Source organism: Nelumbo nucifera, chromosome 2, assembly GCF_055504915.1.
Source record: "Nelumbo nucifera cultivar China Antique chromosome 2, China Antique-T2T, whole genome shotgun sequence".
NCBI lineage: Eukaryota > Viridiplantae > Streptophyta > Magnoliopsida > Proteales > Nelumbonaceae > Nelumbo > Nelumbo nucifera.
This window is the reverse complement of record NC_142650.1, coordinates 1,054,634-1,072,075: the sequence shown is the minus strand read 5'-3', so window position 1 is coordinate 1,072,075 and position 17,442 is coordinate 1,054,634. Positions and strand designations below refer to the sequence as shown.

Sequence of the window (17,442 nt, the reverse complement as noted above, 5' to 3'; positions counted from 1 at the left end):
ACTTGCATTTCGAGTGGAGGACCTGCGGTGGTTTTGTTTTCGTGTTCTAACCCGGTTAGATCGATGAGAGTCGGGTTTACTGGTCTCATTGCCTCTACGGTTTGATATGAACCAATCGTTTGCTTAAACCCGGTTATATCGGCTACTGGTCGAAGAACGGATGCATGAGCATGACATACATGCTCGTGCATGTGTCGACGGTACCCGGAGATGTTCTCAATACAAGGTCGAGATGTACTGTAGGGCGTAGATGTGAACTCTAATAATACAGGAGCATGGTGAAATGTGCCTCTAAGGTCGGGCCATATTATTTTATCTATAAAATAAAATTTATATTTGATATATGTAACAAAATATATAATTATATTTTAGCATATTATATTGTATTTTTCAGTGTATTAATATTATTATTATTATTATTATTATTATTATTATTATTATTATTATTATTATGCGCCAAATAAATAGCTATACAATGATTGTGTTTATGCATTGAACTCCAGTTTTTTTTATCTGCTCCATGATTTAGACCCAGGTAAAGTTGAGAAAAGCCCGTAGACGAAATTGGTTTGTGGTGGAAGCAACACATAGCCAATCAATGGCAATGGCCACCCAAGGGGTGTGGTGGAGCTCTCACAATATGGACTCATAGCGTCAAGGGAATTACAGTTTAATCAGTTGCAATTGGATTTAGCGTCGCAGATCAGGTGGATGCCGCGATTATATAAAATTGCATATGAAATGGATAAGTCACTTGGACACATGGTAGGGTGGTGTCTCAGATTGCATTGGAATGGCATAGCAACTTGCAAGTTCAAGTAGCCTGAAATTGCAAATAACAAAAGCCTAGTATGATAGCCTGGATTCTCGAGTCTATACTTTATACTCGTAGTGAGATTTTGCGGGATTTGTGATATCCCGTAGCTATGTGGAATTGGGATTTGTTCCTCATACAGTGCATCTCACACTGATATTATGGACACATCATTCTTGTATTGGAAACATCTTCCATGAATAATAACACATAAATATAGGAGATGTTCCCTGTAGGCAATGGAATGTACCTGTGAGATTGGTGTGAGATGCGATCTGTAAAGAGCAGAACCAATCTCAGCTATGAAACCTATAGGCTTTTCTCGTATAAATAACCTTTCATCCCACCTTAAAAGTAACATTGTATCTCGTATATTAGGGGCCAAGAAAAAGGTGTTTGAAAAATATGAGAGCTAAAACGGTGAGTGTATTGGAAGATGGCTTTTGGTGAGATTTACAATAATGTAATTGTCTTGTGTTTTCTTTTTGTTTCTCTACTGGCCAATCGAAATGGAATGGTGATAGATGAATTGCTTATATGTGTGTAAATAAACCTTGAACATAACAATGATTGTGGTTCAATGTGATTCGAAACAAATCACAACAATAAATAACAGTATGCTTGCGATGATTCAAACCTGATGAGAAGAGATTTAACCAACCAATTATGACAGGGCGAGTTGTTAATCCAAACCATTTACCGACATCTCAACTAACCCGACTTGCATCTCAACCTAAGGAAGAACATCATGACTTTGGATGTTGGCTTGACCTCCTCAACCTGGGCAGCGAATAGCCAGCCGATCTCTGGGCACTAAGCCGATGAGTGAAGCACATCACCTCATGAGACACAAGCCGATGGCTTTGGATGTTGGTTTGACCTCCCCGATTTGGGCAGCCAGCGACTCGAGTAGCCAATCGGCCTATGGGGTACCAACCTACGTAGCAAGTTGTCATAATCTGGTTAGCATACCTATTGGATCCGAAAACCAGCGATTGACACGTCACCCACTTGGCAGGGGTGACCCTGATCCCTGCACGCTTCGGAGAGACTAGATGAGGATCGTCGCCAACGTCGATGCAACACGCCCCGAAGACAGTGGGCTGACAAGGCCTATCACTCCCGAATATCTCGAACATGGCTCTTGGACCCCAAAGCCTATATAAAGACTCTTCCATTCCTTCACAAAATTCATGCAATTAAGTGCAAAATATATTACTTTCTTGCTCTCTAACTCCCTACCTCATTGCAATCAGCTCAACTAACTTAAGCGTCGGAGTGCCCAACTCGGGTCCAAGCCCCGAGTACTCTGACTTTGTATATCTTACAGACCGGTCTGTCGACCTTAGCATCCCTCCGTCCAAGCTATCATTCAATAGGAATGTGGGCTATCTAAGCACCATCAGAACCCAATATTTTTATTTTTCAGAAAGAGGTGGTATGATAATGAAACACAACCACCCATTTTTAAACCACAAACCAAACACCACCTAAGCAAATCAAAGCCAGGAATATTATCCATTTGATGCCTCGCCTTTTGATCCCATTAAGATCAATCCTGATAATATAATGAGTGACTTGTGCATTTCAATGCGTCAAAGTGTTTCATGTGATTCTCAATTGAAAAAATGTATGTGAATTGGTTGTGGACGGGTTTCATTGCATTATATTTCAATGTTTGTACGTATTTCAATAAATTAAAATTGCATATTTTAGAAGAACCATATATTGGCTGAAATATTCAAGTAAATCCATAACATTCACGTACAATCTATTTATTTTATGTACCCATCCCTAATACAACTCTCCCTTGACATGTGACTATATTTAAATACAAGGCTATATATTTTTACTTAATTGACTTTTATTAAAATTGGGATTTAAGAATGGTCTTATCATGGAGTAAATATTGATTTTATGTTATATAATGAAGACCCTTTAGGGATTTAATTTTGACTTATTATATTTTAAATGATTTAATTTAAAAATAAATATATACATATGTAAGAAAGGATAGGAAGATGAAATACATGTGAGCTCCATGGTGAGAGGACTTCTTACTCTCCTATTAGTGTTGTTGGTGTTGATTCCATCCTGTTATGTATTAGTGTTGTTGGTGTTGAAATCGTGGTAGGGTTGTAAATTTACCAAAACAACTTAACATTTATTATAACAATTGTGCTTTTAATATTTAGGATATATATCCCAAGGGAAATCTAGGTATGAGAGAGATCTTTCATAACCTAACTCTAAAGCCAATTTAAAAGTTTGGTTATTTGGATCCTTGAAACTCTCCGAGCACCAAGGATAACTCAAATGATAATAAATAAAAAATACATAGTATTTGAGGGAAGAATTAACACCAATGTCAACTATTGCTATTTGATAGTCAACAAATTGGCAAAACGGTTGCCAATTTCTTGTACACAAATGGTTTAAGGCGAGGATGCAATTTGCACGACTTTGAGTAAGGTCATGTTGGATAGCATTAAATGTGTAGTGTATGAGTCGGATCTTCTGTCCACGAGAACTTTGGTTACGTCTATTCATAATACACTACATCCTGTGAATTGGGAATATCTCCCTCTATAAAATATTATGCAGGGGATGAGATGTTTTCTATATGTGATTGCGATAAACATGGGCAAAATTCTCGTGGACAGAAGATCCGGACTTGTCACACACACACATGGGACCACAAATAATGTTGCTCTAATATATGATGTTTGAAATTAGATAGTTTGGAATTTTACACACAAGAATGGGAATGCCTGTTTTAACAATTTAATTTGGTGTAAAAACAACAATTTAATGTTTATTACCCATAATTAACGATAACAAATAACTAGTACTTCAATAATTAATGTTATAAAAAATTATTACTATAATTTTTACTTAATTAGTTACAAACATTTACTAATTATTTATATATTACATATTAGTTATTTAGTATACAATGTTTTAATTATTTATTAGGGTAAATACATGATGCCAGAAAGACATTATATCAAGAAGGCTTTGACCAATCGCACCCCCTGTGAATTTGATGAAAACCTATTGGCATCATAACCATAATTATTATTAATCATCCATTAATAAAAAACAAGTCTAAATTATTTAAATGATAACAAACAATTAATTATGATTACTTTGTTAATTAATGCTTGTGTGTATATATAACAATTAATTAAACATCATGAAATTAATAATTCATTTGTCATCAACATCCAAAATCCTATTTCATCATTCCATAGTGGCATGTAAATTGTTAAACTATTGTCATTTAAATCATTACAGCTTACATCCATGTATGTTTTGGTCTATTTCTATCCTTTTAACCTCCTTCAATTTGCAACAAATCACTTCTTACTATGTCGTCAATGATTCTCTATGCACTATCATGAAATTAATAATTATTAAATAGCATTATATTATATGACTATGGATTTATTATTAATCATCTTAAATTATTTACATTGGTGGCACTTTTATAATAAGATGACATTGAATCTAATATAATTTTAGTTTTTTTTTCATATTTTTTTCTTCTATGTTGATATTCAAGTTGTATTTGATTTGATAGAAATTAAGGAAAAAATAGAAGGTTGCCTTGGTAGTGAAAGGAATTGCCCCAACTTTTTTTTTCCCTTATTTTCTATCAAACCAAACATATATAAGTTTTTTGCTCCATAGGGCTACACAAACGGGGGTAGCTCATCCCTCAAACTCATAACCCCAATCCAAACATATCTTAGTGGAAGGGATAATTGTTCTTAAGATAAATTATCAACCTTGTATTAAATCAAAATATATCAAATTCATCCATGACATCTTATGGACAACCATGGCATTGGAGTTTGGAAAGATTGAGAATCGTCATATTTTAGCTAGGCTACAAATGAATCATATGGAATTTGTCAATATTTAGATTTGAGTGCAACTAATGAACAAGTCTATCGCTCAAGGCTTCAATCCAAAATTAAGTCGGATTTATACTTTCAACCCTAACTCTAAATCGCACTTCAACCCAACCCAACTCTTTTTGGGTGGCGAATGCTTCAAACAGTTTGCCCAATGGTACCTGAAAACCTGTGACCTGATCCAATATCTGATCGGCTTATACTGTTTCGTATGGATTATCAATATAATAAACAGATCGGACTTGAATGGTTTAACAGCATCCAAGTAGTCATTGGATTAGATTCGGATATACCTCAATCTAATTCGATAAAAACTCGACTTCAGTATATTTATTGTTATATGCATCGATTGAAATTAGGGGTGATCATTTCAGCTTAATTTGCACAAGTCCAGCCCGAAAATTTTGGGATTGGGCTTAGATTTTGTGTTCAGGCCCAGCTCGGGCCCAGGTCCATATTAGGCCCGCAAATTTTAGGGTTGGATTTGGGCTTAATATTTTAAGTCCGGCCCGGGCCTCACCCGGCCCGCATATATTTAAACTTACATATTTTGTGTATAATGTGTGTATATATATATATGTATGTATGTATACATGTTATTTTACATTATATTATATATTTTATATATAAATATTATAACATGACATGTATAATTTATATTATATGTAATATTTTATATTATATAATGTATAAAATAAGTTTATATGCATGTTATGTCATCTAATATATAGATATATAATGTTTTATATATGAGTGACATTAGTCCGGAACCCTGGGCCGGGCCAGGCCCGGGCCTAAGCTATAGCCCTTTTCATAAGTGCAAAGCCCGGCCCATGATCACCCCTAATTGAAATACTTGGTAAGTTTGAAAAGTAAACATGTCATTCAGCCATTCCACATTCACTTTTACACTAACACTAAAAATTATTCCCAACCCCTCCTTGAAATTACCCGCAAAATGCTAAACCCCCAATTGAGCATTTACACTAACTGATTGTGGGAGTGCTGCTGGACCACCATCCAATATTTGTCACTCCTCTTTTGCCTTGGGCCAGTTTGGAAATAGTACAAATACAAATACGTACAGTACAAATACATATAATACAATATAAAATATAAGGTTTTGCATTTTACATATTTGCATTTGTACTCTTTCCAAATTGGAAGAAATACAAACACAAATATATACAGTACAAATATATACAAAATACATAATTTTACACTCTACATATTTGTATTTTTACTCCTTTCAAACGGAGCCTTAGTTTTTTTAATGATATTTGCTTTCTTCCAATTATATATTTTGTTTGGTTCTATTTTTCAAATGTCAATTAGTTTAATATCTAAGTAGCTACTACTGGCACCAACCTCGAAAAATGATACTATGAGAACAAGAAACCTGAACGATTGTATTAATAGGTTCTTTCTATTCCCTTGTTTTTAAAGTTTTGTTTGTTTGATTCCATCAATTTCTAGTGAAATCCAAAATCTAGCTGACTCGATTGAATTCTAATTTACCTCACATGCATATGATCAGATTGAATCAAAGGTTTCATGATTGAATCTAATTTATATACATCCTATCTAATTACAGGCCTACGCAAAGTTTTTTTTTCCTTTTTGGGTCAGTGATAAAAGATCCTCCTGTACTTTAATTTGTGACAAAGACCCCTGAACTTTAGCCGTTAGACAAATCCCCCTCTCTGTTAGCGTTTCGTCAGTTCAAAAAAAATCATTCAGTTGTTTAAATTTTTTAAATCCCCAAACTATCCTTTCTTATTTATTTGAATGGTGAGAAGACATCACCAGCCAAATCACCATGGATTCAAGCGACACAACGACGATTGATTAGTTCTATTCTCTTCAATTTGTATCTTTTGTCCTGGAAAGGATCGTCATGTTTTGCTATTCGTGTGGGTAATTGATGGTGAATGTTAAGGGTGAGTGGTGATTGGCACCAGCTAGGGGTATAAATGGAAGCAATGGGAGAAGAGAAAATGGTGATTGGCAACAAAGACCATAGAAGGGAATATGAAGATTAGGTTATGTTAGGGTTTAAGATAAAAGGACAATGAAAAGAAAACAAAGAAAGTCCAAGAGGGTATTTTGATAATTTAATGCATCCTATCATTTAACTCAATGAATAGGGGTATTTGTCGCATGATAAAAATTCAGGGGTTTTTTCGCAAATTAAAGTACAAGGGAATCTTTATCATTGACCCAAGGAGGTCTTTTTAGTGTAATTTACCTTTTGAGAAAATTTCTTAAAATACTCATATGGTTTAGAAAATGGACATAGTCACTCCTAGTGTTTGGAAATTGACTTAAAGTACCCTTAAGTTTTCTAACAATTGTCTAAAACCACCCTTGCCATTAACTTTCCTTCATATGTTGTTCACATGCGACATCACGTAGCTGGTCTATTATCAAAAATTCATTAAATGTCTTTTCCACTAAAATGCCATTTTCCTTAATCGAATGGTCACCGCTATAAATCAAATAACGACTATAAGCTTCAATCATCAGCGACTAGAAGCTTAGCCACCGTGAACAACTCCCCATTCACCAATACTATCTATCGTCCTCAACCTCCCGAAGCATCGACCAACAGCGGCGGAAAAATCCTCCTGCTTTTGGGCAGACTTCTTGTTCTTCCTTTTTTCCCATTTCTCTTTCCTTCCCAATCTCTTTTCCCCTCCTCTAGGCTCTAGCAATTTTCTACTGTTTTGTTTCTCCATTGTTCATCGTCCCTTTCGGCAAGAACTAAGGAGTTCCAACGACACAACTCCCCTATAATCTCCACTTGATTCCAATGTAGAACCCTTTTCTAGCCTCATTTCCTCCCCTAATTTTCTCTTTTTCCGCTCCCTTGCCATTCTTTTATCATTTTAACCATTAGCCAAAACCTCTACCTCCTTCAAGATCTATTATTCGAAACCACAACATCGGTCTAGAAACTCTGATCAAAACTTTGATTTTCTCTGTTTCTCTCTTAAATCAGAACTCTGGTTTTCTTCTCAGACCAGGAGTATCGACCTTATCATCCAAACCCCTTGCCTCCTTCAAGCTCTATTGTATGAAACCACAACATCGGTTTGGAAACTCTAATTAGAATTCTGATTTTCTTCTCATATCATAAGTATTAACAAGATGTGGTATTGCCACTGGAACAAGTGATAGCACGAGAGCAGTTTTCTCAAGAATCTTCTGCACACACAACTCCCCATACAATCTATGCATCTTCTTTCAGCATCTGCAACACAAAATAATACTGAGTTCCTCTTCGGTTTGGATAAAGGATCAACAATTCAACTATAACTACCACCATCAACAAAGCCAACAATACCAAAGCTGAATCTTTCAAAAGTATCGATAATAGAAATTTTGATCAGAACGGATTCTAACGTAGATAATCCGAGAAGAAAAATACTGAGTACTGATTAGAGAGAGAGAGAGAGAGAGATTATCATTGAAAATGTAGAATTCTGATCCGAGAATAAAATGCAGAGTTCTTTGTCCTTGATCAGCTCCTCGATGGCTTGAGATCTCTGTGGTTGTTGCTCAATTACCGGTCTTCGGATTACCAACAAGGATCGACGCTTGGGATTGGAGGGTAAATTTTATATTTTATTTTATTTTGAAAATATGAAAAAAAAATGAAGAGTAAATTTGACCTTTTTGATTTTTCCGCCAATGTTTAACACTGACAATTATCATAAAACTTAGAGGGTACTTCTAAACATTAAGGGTGGAGTTAATCAATTAGTTAAATCATAAGAGTAATTTAAAAAATTTGCCCTTACCTTTTTTTTTGTTTTGCTCCATGAGACTACACAATAAGAATAGCCCATCTAACAGAATTCGATCCCAAGCCTTCGATACAATGAGGAATCCTTACAAACTAACAAATTTGCACCTTGCTTACTCTAAATTTTAAAGTCATATTTTATATTTACAAAAAAAAATCCATCGACAAGGATTAAACCTTTAGGCTCCGTTTGGTTTGTGGGAAGATTTGGATAGGATGGGATGAGAAAGTGTAAAAATTTAATTTTTCATTGTTTGGTTTTATTGGGATGGGATGGGATGAGAATGTGTAAAAGGGGATCGAAGTATTGGAGGGAATCAACTGTTCATTTTCCTTGTCGTTCGAACCAGAGGAGTGACAACGGCGATCTCTCTCCTCTTTGATCTCTCATTCTCTCTCTCCCTCTCTCCCTCCATTCTTTTTTTTTTCTATTTCTCCTCCCTCATCCGACTTCCTGCCACATTCATCGTCCCTATTTCTTCCTCCCTTTTCATTGCCGTTGCAGCTCTTAGTAGCGGCAACCTTATTTCTTCCTCCCAATCGCTGCCACTACAACTCTTAGTAACGGCTGCCTTATCCCGCTTGTCATTAGCCTCACCCGTACAGAGAAGATTGTAGCAGTCATCCCTTGAAAATCTCTCCTCTCTTGGCTTTCATTCGGCTTCAAGTCTCTATTATCATTGTTATTGGAGAAGGCAATGAGAGGCGAGAGGAAACTTCCCCTGTTTCATTGTTCTTTAAGTCTCTACTATCATTGTTGTTGGAGAAGACGATTAGAGGCGAGAAGATATCTCCCCTGTTTCATTGTTCGGTCTCAGGCCACATCTCATCAACTGCAAAAAGGAGAATCACAACCACGAATGTCTCGCTTGTTATTACTAATCATGTGGCAGTTGAGTTGGTCACTGTTAGAGGGCATCATTATCAACGCCCTATGAAACCAATGAAGCTCAAATGGACGAGGCATGCGGGAGGGAGGAAGGAGATGGAAACTCGAGTTTTCTTGAGTTTTCCCATCAGGGTTGCATTGTTTTGGTGTGACACCGAAGCCACGATATTGGGATTTCACATCCCACATTTCTCTCATCCCATCCCCTCTTTCCCTCAAAACAAAAAATTGAATGTTTTTAGAATATTCCCTTTTTCTCATCCCCATTCCACAAACTGAACGGAGGCTTAAGGGCACTTTATTTTGAGGTTAGATTCATTACTCACAACACCATGTTCACACTACAACTACTTTTTTATGCTTTCACACTACAGCCACGTGAACCGTGTATTTGAAAATAACTCTATAGTTATATGTTTTTATTTATAAGAAAATATTCTCAATGCAAGCAGTTCATGTACAGTCTTGTGAATACTGAATTCGTGTGAAATGCTCGAAATGGGTTTTGATTAATACAAGCGAGATAGGAGCTGCTCCTCACAGACCGTGCCTCACACCGATCTCTTAGGATATATAGCGCCTAGAACATCTTGTGTCTATAAATTTCTAATTCATGGGAAAATGTTTCAGATGCACGACTGATACGTGTTGTGAGGTTGGTGTGAGGCATGCTTTGTGGGGAGCAGATATGAACTCAGTGCAGGCTTTGTTTCTAGAACAAGGATGTGTCAAACGTTTTATGTCTAAATCTATGCAAGAAGAGCCAGGAGAGCAAATGGCGTTTAGCTCTCACACCGTTAGCTCTCCTCTAAATGAATTATTTTCATTTCCCTTCCGCTTCTATTCAAAACCAAAAACCCCTATTAACTCTACGTTTTCTTTCCTCTTTTCTTTCTCAAAGCCGAAACACTGTATTTTTTCTTCTGCCATGAAAGACCTGACCATAACCGGTTTGATGGCAATGATACTCACCCAATGATTCAGGCTCCACTTGTGGACAACCCCATAAGCTATACACTACAACACTCTAAAAGACAAAAAGGCATTCGGCTTTGGGAAAGGGAAAAAAAAAGAACCAAAACCTGTTTTTTGCTGCCAGTCGCTAGTGATGCCTTTTATGGCTGCTAGTTGGAAAGGGAGAGAACGGGGTTCGGTGGTTATGGAGAGAGAGAAGCGGGAAAGAAAATGAAAAATAATGGCAAATTTCTTAAATTACCCTTATGGTTTAGTTAATTGACTAAGTGTACCTTTACTGTTTAAAAACTGACTAACACTACCCTTACCGTTTTTGACAATTGACTAATACTTCCCTTACCGCTAATGTTCCATCATAAACCATTCAGATGTATATCATGTGACTGTTATACTTTCAAAAATATCCAACTTACCCTTATTATTACTTCCAACACCAGCACCACCACCAACACCGGTTCCGATGAAATATCTCATTGTCTCCTCTGGCAACCAGCACTGGCATCTCTGGCACCGACATCTATTACTTGCGGTTGGAAATGGACGACCAGTATCTCCAAAGGTTTGGAACGAACATCCACAAAACGGTTGGTTTGCTGATTTGGAACAGCGTTTTGACACCAGCACCATCAGGGTTTGAAAAGAATTTTCAAAATAAAACCCAACTCCGAACCCTCTTGCTTCGTGAGATTGCCCATAAAGTTGTTAGTACTGGATCTCTGAGAAGTGACCATAACAGCTGAGTGAAGAACCAAAATAAGAAAAAGAGGACGAGAGATCAGCATTGCTGGAAAGTTGGTCGAAGATCAACTCTGCTCTTAAACAAGTGGCAGTCGGAAGAATGGATTCTAATTGGAAAGCAGGAGAGATTTGGTTGGAGTCTTGAAAATGCGGTAGAAGAAAATGAGTTATTCTTTTGTTCAGTTCATCCCTAACTCCATAGAGAGAAAGTTGTTCGATCAATCTTGTTTGCTTGGTTACTACGATCACTCCTGATTTTTTTTCTACCCATTACTCTCACCTAGTGGTATCTAGTTTTAGCCGATGCAGAAACCAAATGCATGTTAATGTCGCATTTTATGAGTGATCGATACTACTAACTTGTGTTGGTTGGTTTCAAAGAATATCTATTATTTTTATTAATTTCCAACTCTGAAAACATAATTTTGACTTATTAGCTTATTTTCTCGTCACTAAATCTGTTAACATACTTACGACTTCTTTTCAAAATGAGTTTAATTTCTTTTTCTACTGCTACGCCCAAAATTCCACCTACCTTTTGATGGTGTCCACCCTTACTTCCTAAAACTAAGCTCATCAGTAGATCCTATTGCAGCGTTTCCCACTAGCACACTCAATTAACAGTTGAACTCTTTCCCAAATTCTCTTCATCTCATCTTTTTCCACCAAACTCCAAAGTTGGGTAACACGCACCATCTCATATGAACAGTCGAGTTCTTCATCTCATTTTTTTTATTCACCACATAGTGGAACTTCTAGGTTTGAAAGGTTAGGGTTTTGATGAATTAGCGTCTCTTTCCCCTTTTCTTTGTTTTATTTTGGAGCATCCCGCCATCTATCCTTCCGCACGCTGGAATTTACCCTGAAAATAATTCATTTGAGCATAGAACTAAATGGTGAGGAATGCTAAACGCTGGTTTAGATGTTGCATGCGTGGAAGGACGCGTGGCGCATCCTTGCGGTGTGCGAACAGAGTTCAAATCTGTGCCCCACCGCCTTTCGCCCCACAAACGCTCCACATGCCGAGCGTCCGCCATCTGTCCTTCCGCACGCGGTCGGCATTCCAGCGTGTGGGGCTAACTAGACGGCCGTTAACTTGTCCCGTTAGCCCCAAAACTGGCCCAAAACCGAGTCAAAACCCTCATTTACTCATTTCTACATTCCCACATGCTTGAATTGGATTCCCCTGACCCCGTTCTTTTCCCCTTACCCAACCTCTCCTTCTTCGGCACTGGCGACCGCTCCGGTGAATTCACCTTGACCAGGTATTTTCCAACACTCATATTTTGTTTTGCTATTTTGTTTTTTCAACCCTGTTCTCTGATATTTTGTTTTCTCATTTCAAATCAGAGAAACCACCGGCCATCTACATTGACCACCGGCGATCATCCGACCATTTCACTGTCATAGGTACTCTCCAACTCTCATATCATCACTCTCACACATTTTCTTATTTTTTTTTCTGATATTTTGTTTTTTCAGAAATTAGAGAAACCACGGCAACAGTGCTTTTTTCTCCGGCACCGGCGAAGTGTTTTGTCGATACATATGTGATCTGATTGGTGTAGGTTTCTGAAGTGTTTTGTTCCTCTCCTAGTAGGATACATGACGGGAACTTCATACTTGTTAGTATGGGAGAATTAAATGGTTCTGTACATTCCCTTTCATACTGCGGTTGACATTGGGAAATCACTGAACTTAAATTCATTTGTTGTTTATCCTCTAAATTATTTGATGTAATTCTTTTGATTTATGTACTGCTTTTCGAAAAGCACGAATTGTATCTCTCTCTCTGAAAATATATTAATTAAACTCTATGAAGGAGACCTGAATAAAGTGATATGCGGGTAGAAGACCGATTGGATAAAAAAGAGAAAGAAGAAAGAGATCCAACGCTTTGGTGGATTTTTTCTTTTCTTTTTTCTGATATTTTGTTGTTCTTTGAATAATCAAAATCAAATTCTTGAATAAAAAACAATCTGCGCCTGATGATCCCTGAAATCTTTGTTTTAGCAATTATCTTCTCCCTGGGTTTGATTTTTCTGTCAAATACTGCTTTCCTCTCAATCTAGAGGCTCCAGAAAATGGCAAATAACATCAACTTCCACAGGAGATTGCCTCCGCTGCTGATATCGCTGGTGCTGGAGAAAAAAGCACTGTTACCGGTGGTTTCTCTGATTTCTGAAAAAATAAAATACCAGGAAAAAAATAAAAAAATGTGTGAAAGAGTGATGATATGAGAGTTGGAGAGTACCTCTAACAGTGAAATGGCTGGATGATCGTCGGTGGTCATTGTAGATGGCCGGTCGTTGTAGTTGGACCCGAGCTCGGGTGAAGGGAGAAGAACGTGGTTCAGGGGAGGCCAGTTCAAGCACGCGGGAATGTAGAAATGAGTAAATGAGGGTTTTGACTCGGTTTTGGGCTAGTCTTGGGGCTAACGGGACAAGCTAACGGCCGTCCCGTTAGCCCCGCACGCTGAAATTCTGACCGCGTGCGGAAGGACAGATGGCGGACGCTCGACGTGGGGCGAGAGACGGTGGGGCGCAGATTTGAACTCATGCGAATGGGGCTTGCATTGATCGAAGTCGATTCCTTCTCTTACCTAGGAATGGCAACGGGGCGGGGATTACATTCCCCGTTCCCGATCCTGACCCCCAAATCACCCCCCATCCTCGTCCCCAATCCCCAGTGGGGAAAGGAATCCCCCCTCCATTCCCGATCCCGATGGAGATGAATTCTCCGTCGGACTGAGAGTGATTACCCAATTCCAAAAGAGATTGAGAGAAAGACTAAGAGTGAGGTCGGTGAGAGAGAGAGAGGGATTGAGAGAAAGACTGAGAGTCAGAGAGAGAGAGAGAGAGAGAGGGGACCATTGCGAGAGTTGAGGTCAGCGACGAGAAAGAGAGCCCGATGGGCGATGGTGATTGGCAACGATAGACGAAGGTTGAAGGAAGATTAAAGAATTAAACTCTTCTTTGAGTACCTCTGTTCGATGTCTGACGAGCGGGTGGTGATAGTGATGGCGGTCGATGAATCAGCGACGAAGACAAAGGCACGAACTTAGGGTTCAAAGAATTCTCTCTTCTCTTTGTCAAAGACTCAAAGTCGAAGTGTTTTGTGTTTTATTGTCGAGGGTTTTAGTGTTTTGCTGTTTTTTAAGTTTTAATCTTTGAAAAAAACGAATAATAATTATTATAATTATATAATATATAATGTTATATATATTAATCGGGGCCGGGTTGGGGCGGGGCTTGCTTTTCCCACCCCCGTCCCCGAACCCGATCGGACATTCAGGGATCGCCCCATCCCCGACCCCGACCCCGCCAAATTATCCCATACCCGACCCAATCGGGTCGGGTATCCCGGGTACCCGTCGGGGACGGGGAAAATTGCGACCCCTACTTACCCACGGAACTCCCCTCGACAAAATCAACTTTCTCCAGCCAACGACTGTCTTTCTGTCTACTATCTAGACTCTCTCTACCGTGTCGAAACTGACCGAGGGAGAATAGAAGTCTGTAGAGGGGATCTCGAGCCAGAGGGAGAGCGAGTAGTATCTGACGTCGGGAAGAGATAAATCTCTTCGGTTCCAGAAGATCTCCGCCGCTAAACCAGTGTCTCGCCCATTACCGGTGACCCAAGCCGATAGGGAATACTGTATTTCACAGCCATTGTTTTGGTCGTCGACGTACAGGGAACGTCTACAGCACTAACTGTCTTCGCCACTATTGCGAATATCATCAGTTGTTTCGACTAATACCCTCACTTCGGTGCTTTATTCATCGCCAAATACTATCTGAAAGCTTACATTCTGTACTGCTTGAGCAGAGTCATTCCATCAACCGAAGGTATATAGAGGTAAACTTTTTTACCTCACTTTTGTTCCCTGGATTAGTTACAGTGTTGCGTTTTCTCAAGGAGTTCTTTCTTTTTCTTTAATTTCTCATCTAATGTTGTTTGTCGGTTTCTCGTTCCGTTTGTTGATTATTGAAAGTATCTGCATTTCTCCTCTGTTTGGAGGAGGCAACGATTTCACTCTCTCAATCCTTCTGGTTAGTCTGCGAGTCCGAAGGTGGGGTCATGATAGAAAAGGGGTGGGGACGTATTTTCTCACGTTTTGCTCAGGTGATGTCTGGTGTAGAGGAGGAGAGGGAGGATTTTGCTGGGGAATGCAGGTTCTCAATTTGAATTTGCAGTTTTTCATTGTTTAAAAATTAGAGAAGGGAATTGGAGAGAGCCCCTTCCCTTTCTCTCTCAACTTACCCAGAATGGTATGGAGTCACCGTTAATTCTAAATATTTTATGAAATCCAACCCCAAAAGGCCAATTACTCGCAGTTGTGTATTTTGAGGGGTGGCGACTCCATCTGTTCAGCCATGAAGTGAATGGTCGGTTTCCGACGTTCACACCGGTTCATATGTATCGGCTGCTATTTGATACTTTGAACTTTGGATGTGGCTACTGATAAACTGTGTGCTAGGTATATCTCTCTCCCTCAAACTTCTGTTAATGTGCACTCTTATCTCATCAAGAGAATGGAGGTACACGTGTAATATCCTTTCACAGCTCTTTTTCAACCACCGATGCTTCACTACTTCTTCCAATGATGAAGTGGTTGATACTTCTCAGTTAGTGAATTTTATTGACCAAGCTCTCTTGCCTCACAATGACACAGTTGATAAGTCTAAGCACTCCACATCATCCTGAAAAGAGCTGTTCTGATATTGATCAGTGGATGCTTTCCTATCAAGAAACAAGATTAAGGAATCCATTCTTCGTATTTAGAAGAGCAGGCTCAGCTAGCTTGTTAGCTTCTAGAAAACACATGCTTGGAAGTTGAATTTGATCTAAAGCATTAGTCAATTAAAAAGGAGTTTGGGGGAATCCGGTTCCTCCTAGAGTTGCAGCTTTTTGGTTGACAGCTTTGGAAAACATTTTTACTCAAGATCAATTAAAAAAAGAAGATTTCATATGTCTAATAGATGTTATTTGTGTTGTGAAACTGAGGAAGAAGTCCTTCATCTTCTTTAACATTTTTGGTCATGTTGGGGAATTCTCCAAACCCCAAACTACGGATATCTTCGCTTGCTGGCCAGTTCTCTCAGGTTCCAAGAAGGCAAAAATTGTATGGTCTTCTGTTCCTTTTTCTGTTTGCTGGGAGCTTTGGAAGGAAAGAAACAAAAGGCTTTTTGAAGGCAAGGAAAAATCTAAGGAGGAACTTTGCTCTCTCATTGGAAGAAGAATATTGGATTAGATCTTAATTCTGCCAGAGTTTTCAGGAGATTCTAGAGAATCTTTTGGGGCTGGTTTTTGGTCTTGTTTGGAATTGGGTGAACCTTCTTGATGTATTTTATTCTTGTCCTTTGTATCTTTCTTTTTTCATCTCACATCACCTATTGTATTGGCTTGCTCTTGTTTCTTTAATAAATTCCTTTTTTTATTTATCTTAAAAAAAAGATCTCAACACTGCAACTTACCATGATGCCTCAAATATCATCAATGGTGGTTAAGATGTTCCATGGTGGTACACGAGTGATTCATCCTCAAAGATGGTACACGAGTCAATAATAAGCTTGGAATTGCCCTCAATGATGGTACACGAGTGATTCATCCTCAAAGTCACACAAATTGTTTCCTTGGCTGCCCAGGCTTCAACAGTGTTGATGGTGTTCTTCCTATCACATTCAATGGTTTTCACAATCTCATGATCCTTCTCCTCCATAAATTACATTTGAGTGTTTGATTTCTAGCTTTTTGGAGTTTAGAGAGACTGGGCCGAATAGGCCCTAATATTTGTTTTATGTTTAAGTAGTGTTCTATCTGTTTTATGAGTTAATGGGCCTGTTAATCTCTTTTTAATTTCTTTTAAGTTCTTGCTTTGCTGGCCGCCCACTTGAAGGGAGAGAGAAGCCCATCGAACTCTCTTCTCCTTTCCCTTCTTCTTCTCAATCTTCTTCTATTCTGTTGTAACCTTTTTTTCTCTCTCACTTTTCTTATTTTTTATCAGTTTTATATCAGATTTGAAGGACAGATTCACATCTTGGAGCTATTGATATTATCCTTAGCATACTTTTTTTGGTTTTGCTGACCTTGAAATTGAGGCTTCTAATGCACAACTCCTATACATCTCTAGAAATTTCAAAAAATATTTGCTTTAAGAAGGTTAAGGCAAGGCTGGTTTGGGTTCCTTCCATTGAAGGATTTCTGAAATTAAACTTCGATGGGAGTAGTCAAGGCAACCCAGGCCCAGCTGGAATAGGAGGGGTCATTAGAGACAAGGAAGGAAACTTAAGAGCAC

At 38.4% G+C, this 17,442-nt stretch overlaps 1 protein-coding gene across 3 annotated transcripts in view; it reads left to right on the top strand.

The window, feature by feature from the left end:
- Positions 1–12,291: 12,291 nt before the first annotated feature.
- LOC104594460 (Nucleic acid-binding, OB-fold-like protein) overlaps positions 12,292–17,442 on the top strand; it is a 29,393-nt gene continuing 24,242 nt past the window's right edge. The window contains exons 1-3 of one of the 3 annotated variants that reach the window (XM_088898986.1): positions 12,292–12,409; positions 12,495–12,554; positions 12,627–12,708. The gene's annotated coding sequence lies outside the window, so the exon portion shown is untranslated. Of the gene's footprint in view, positions 12,410–12,494; positions 12,555–12,626; positions 12,709–14,580; positions 15,003–17,442 lie in introns of those variants that run through there. The other 2 variants (XM_010254734.3, XM_010254735.3) reach the window with 2 other exon arrangements.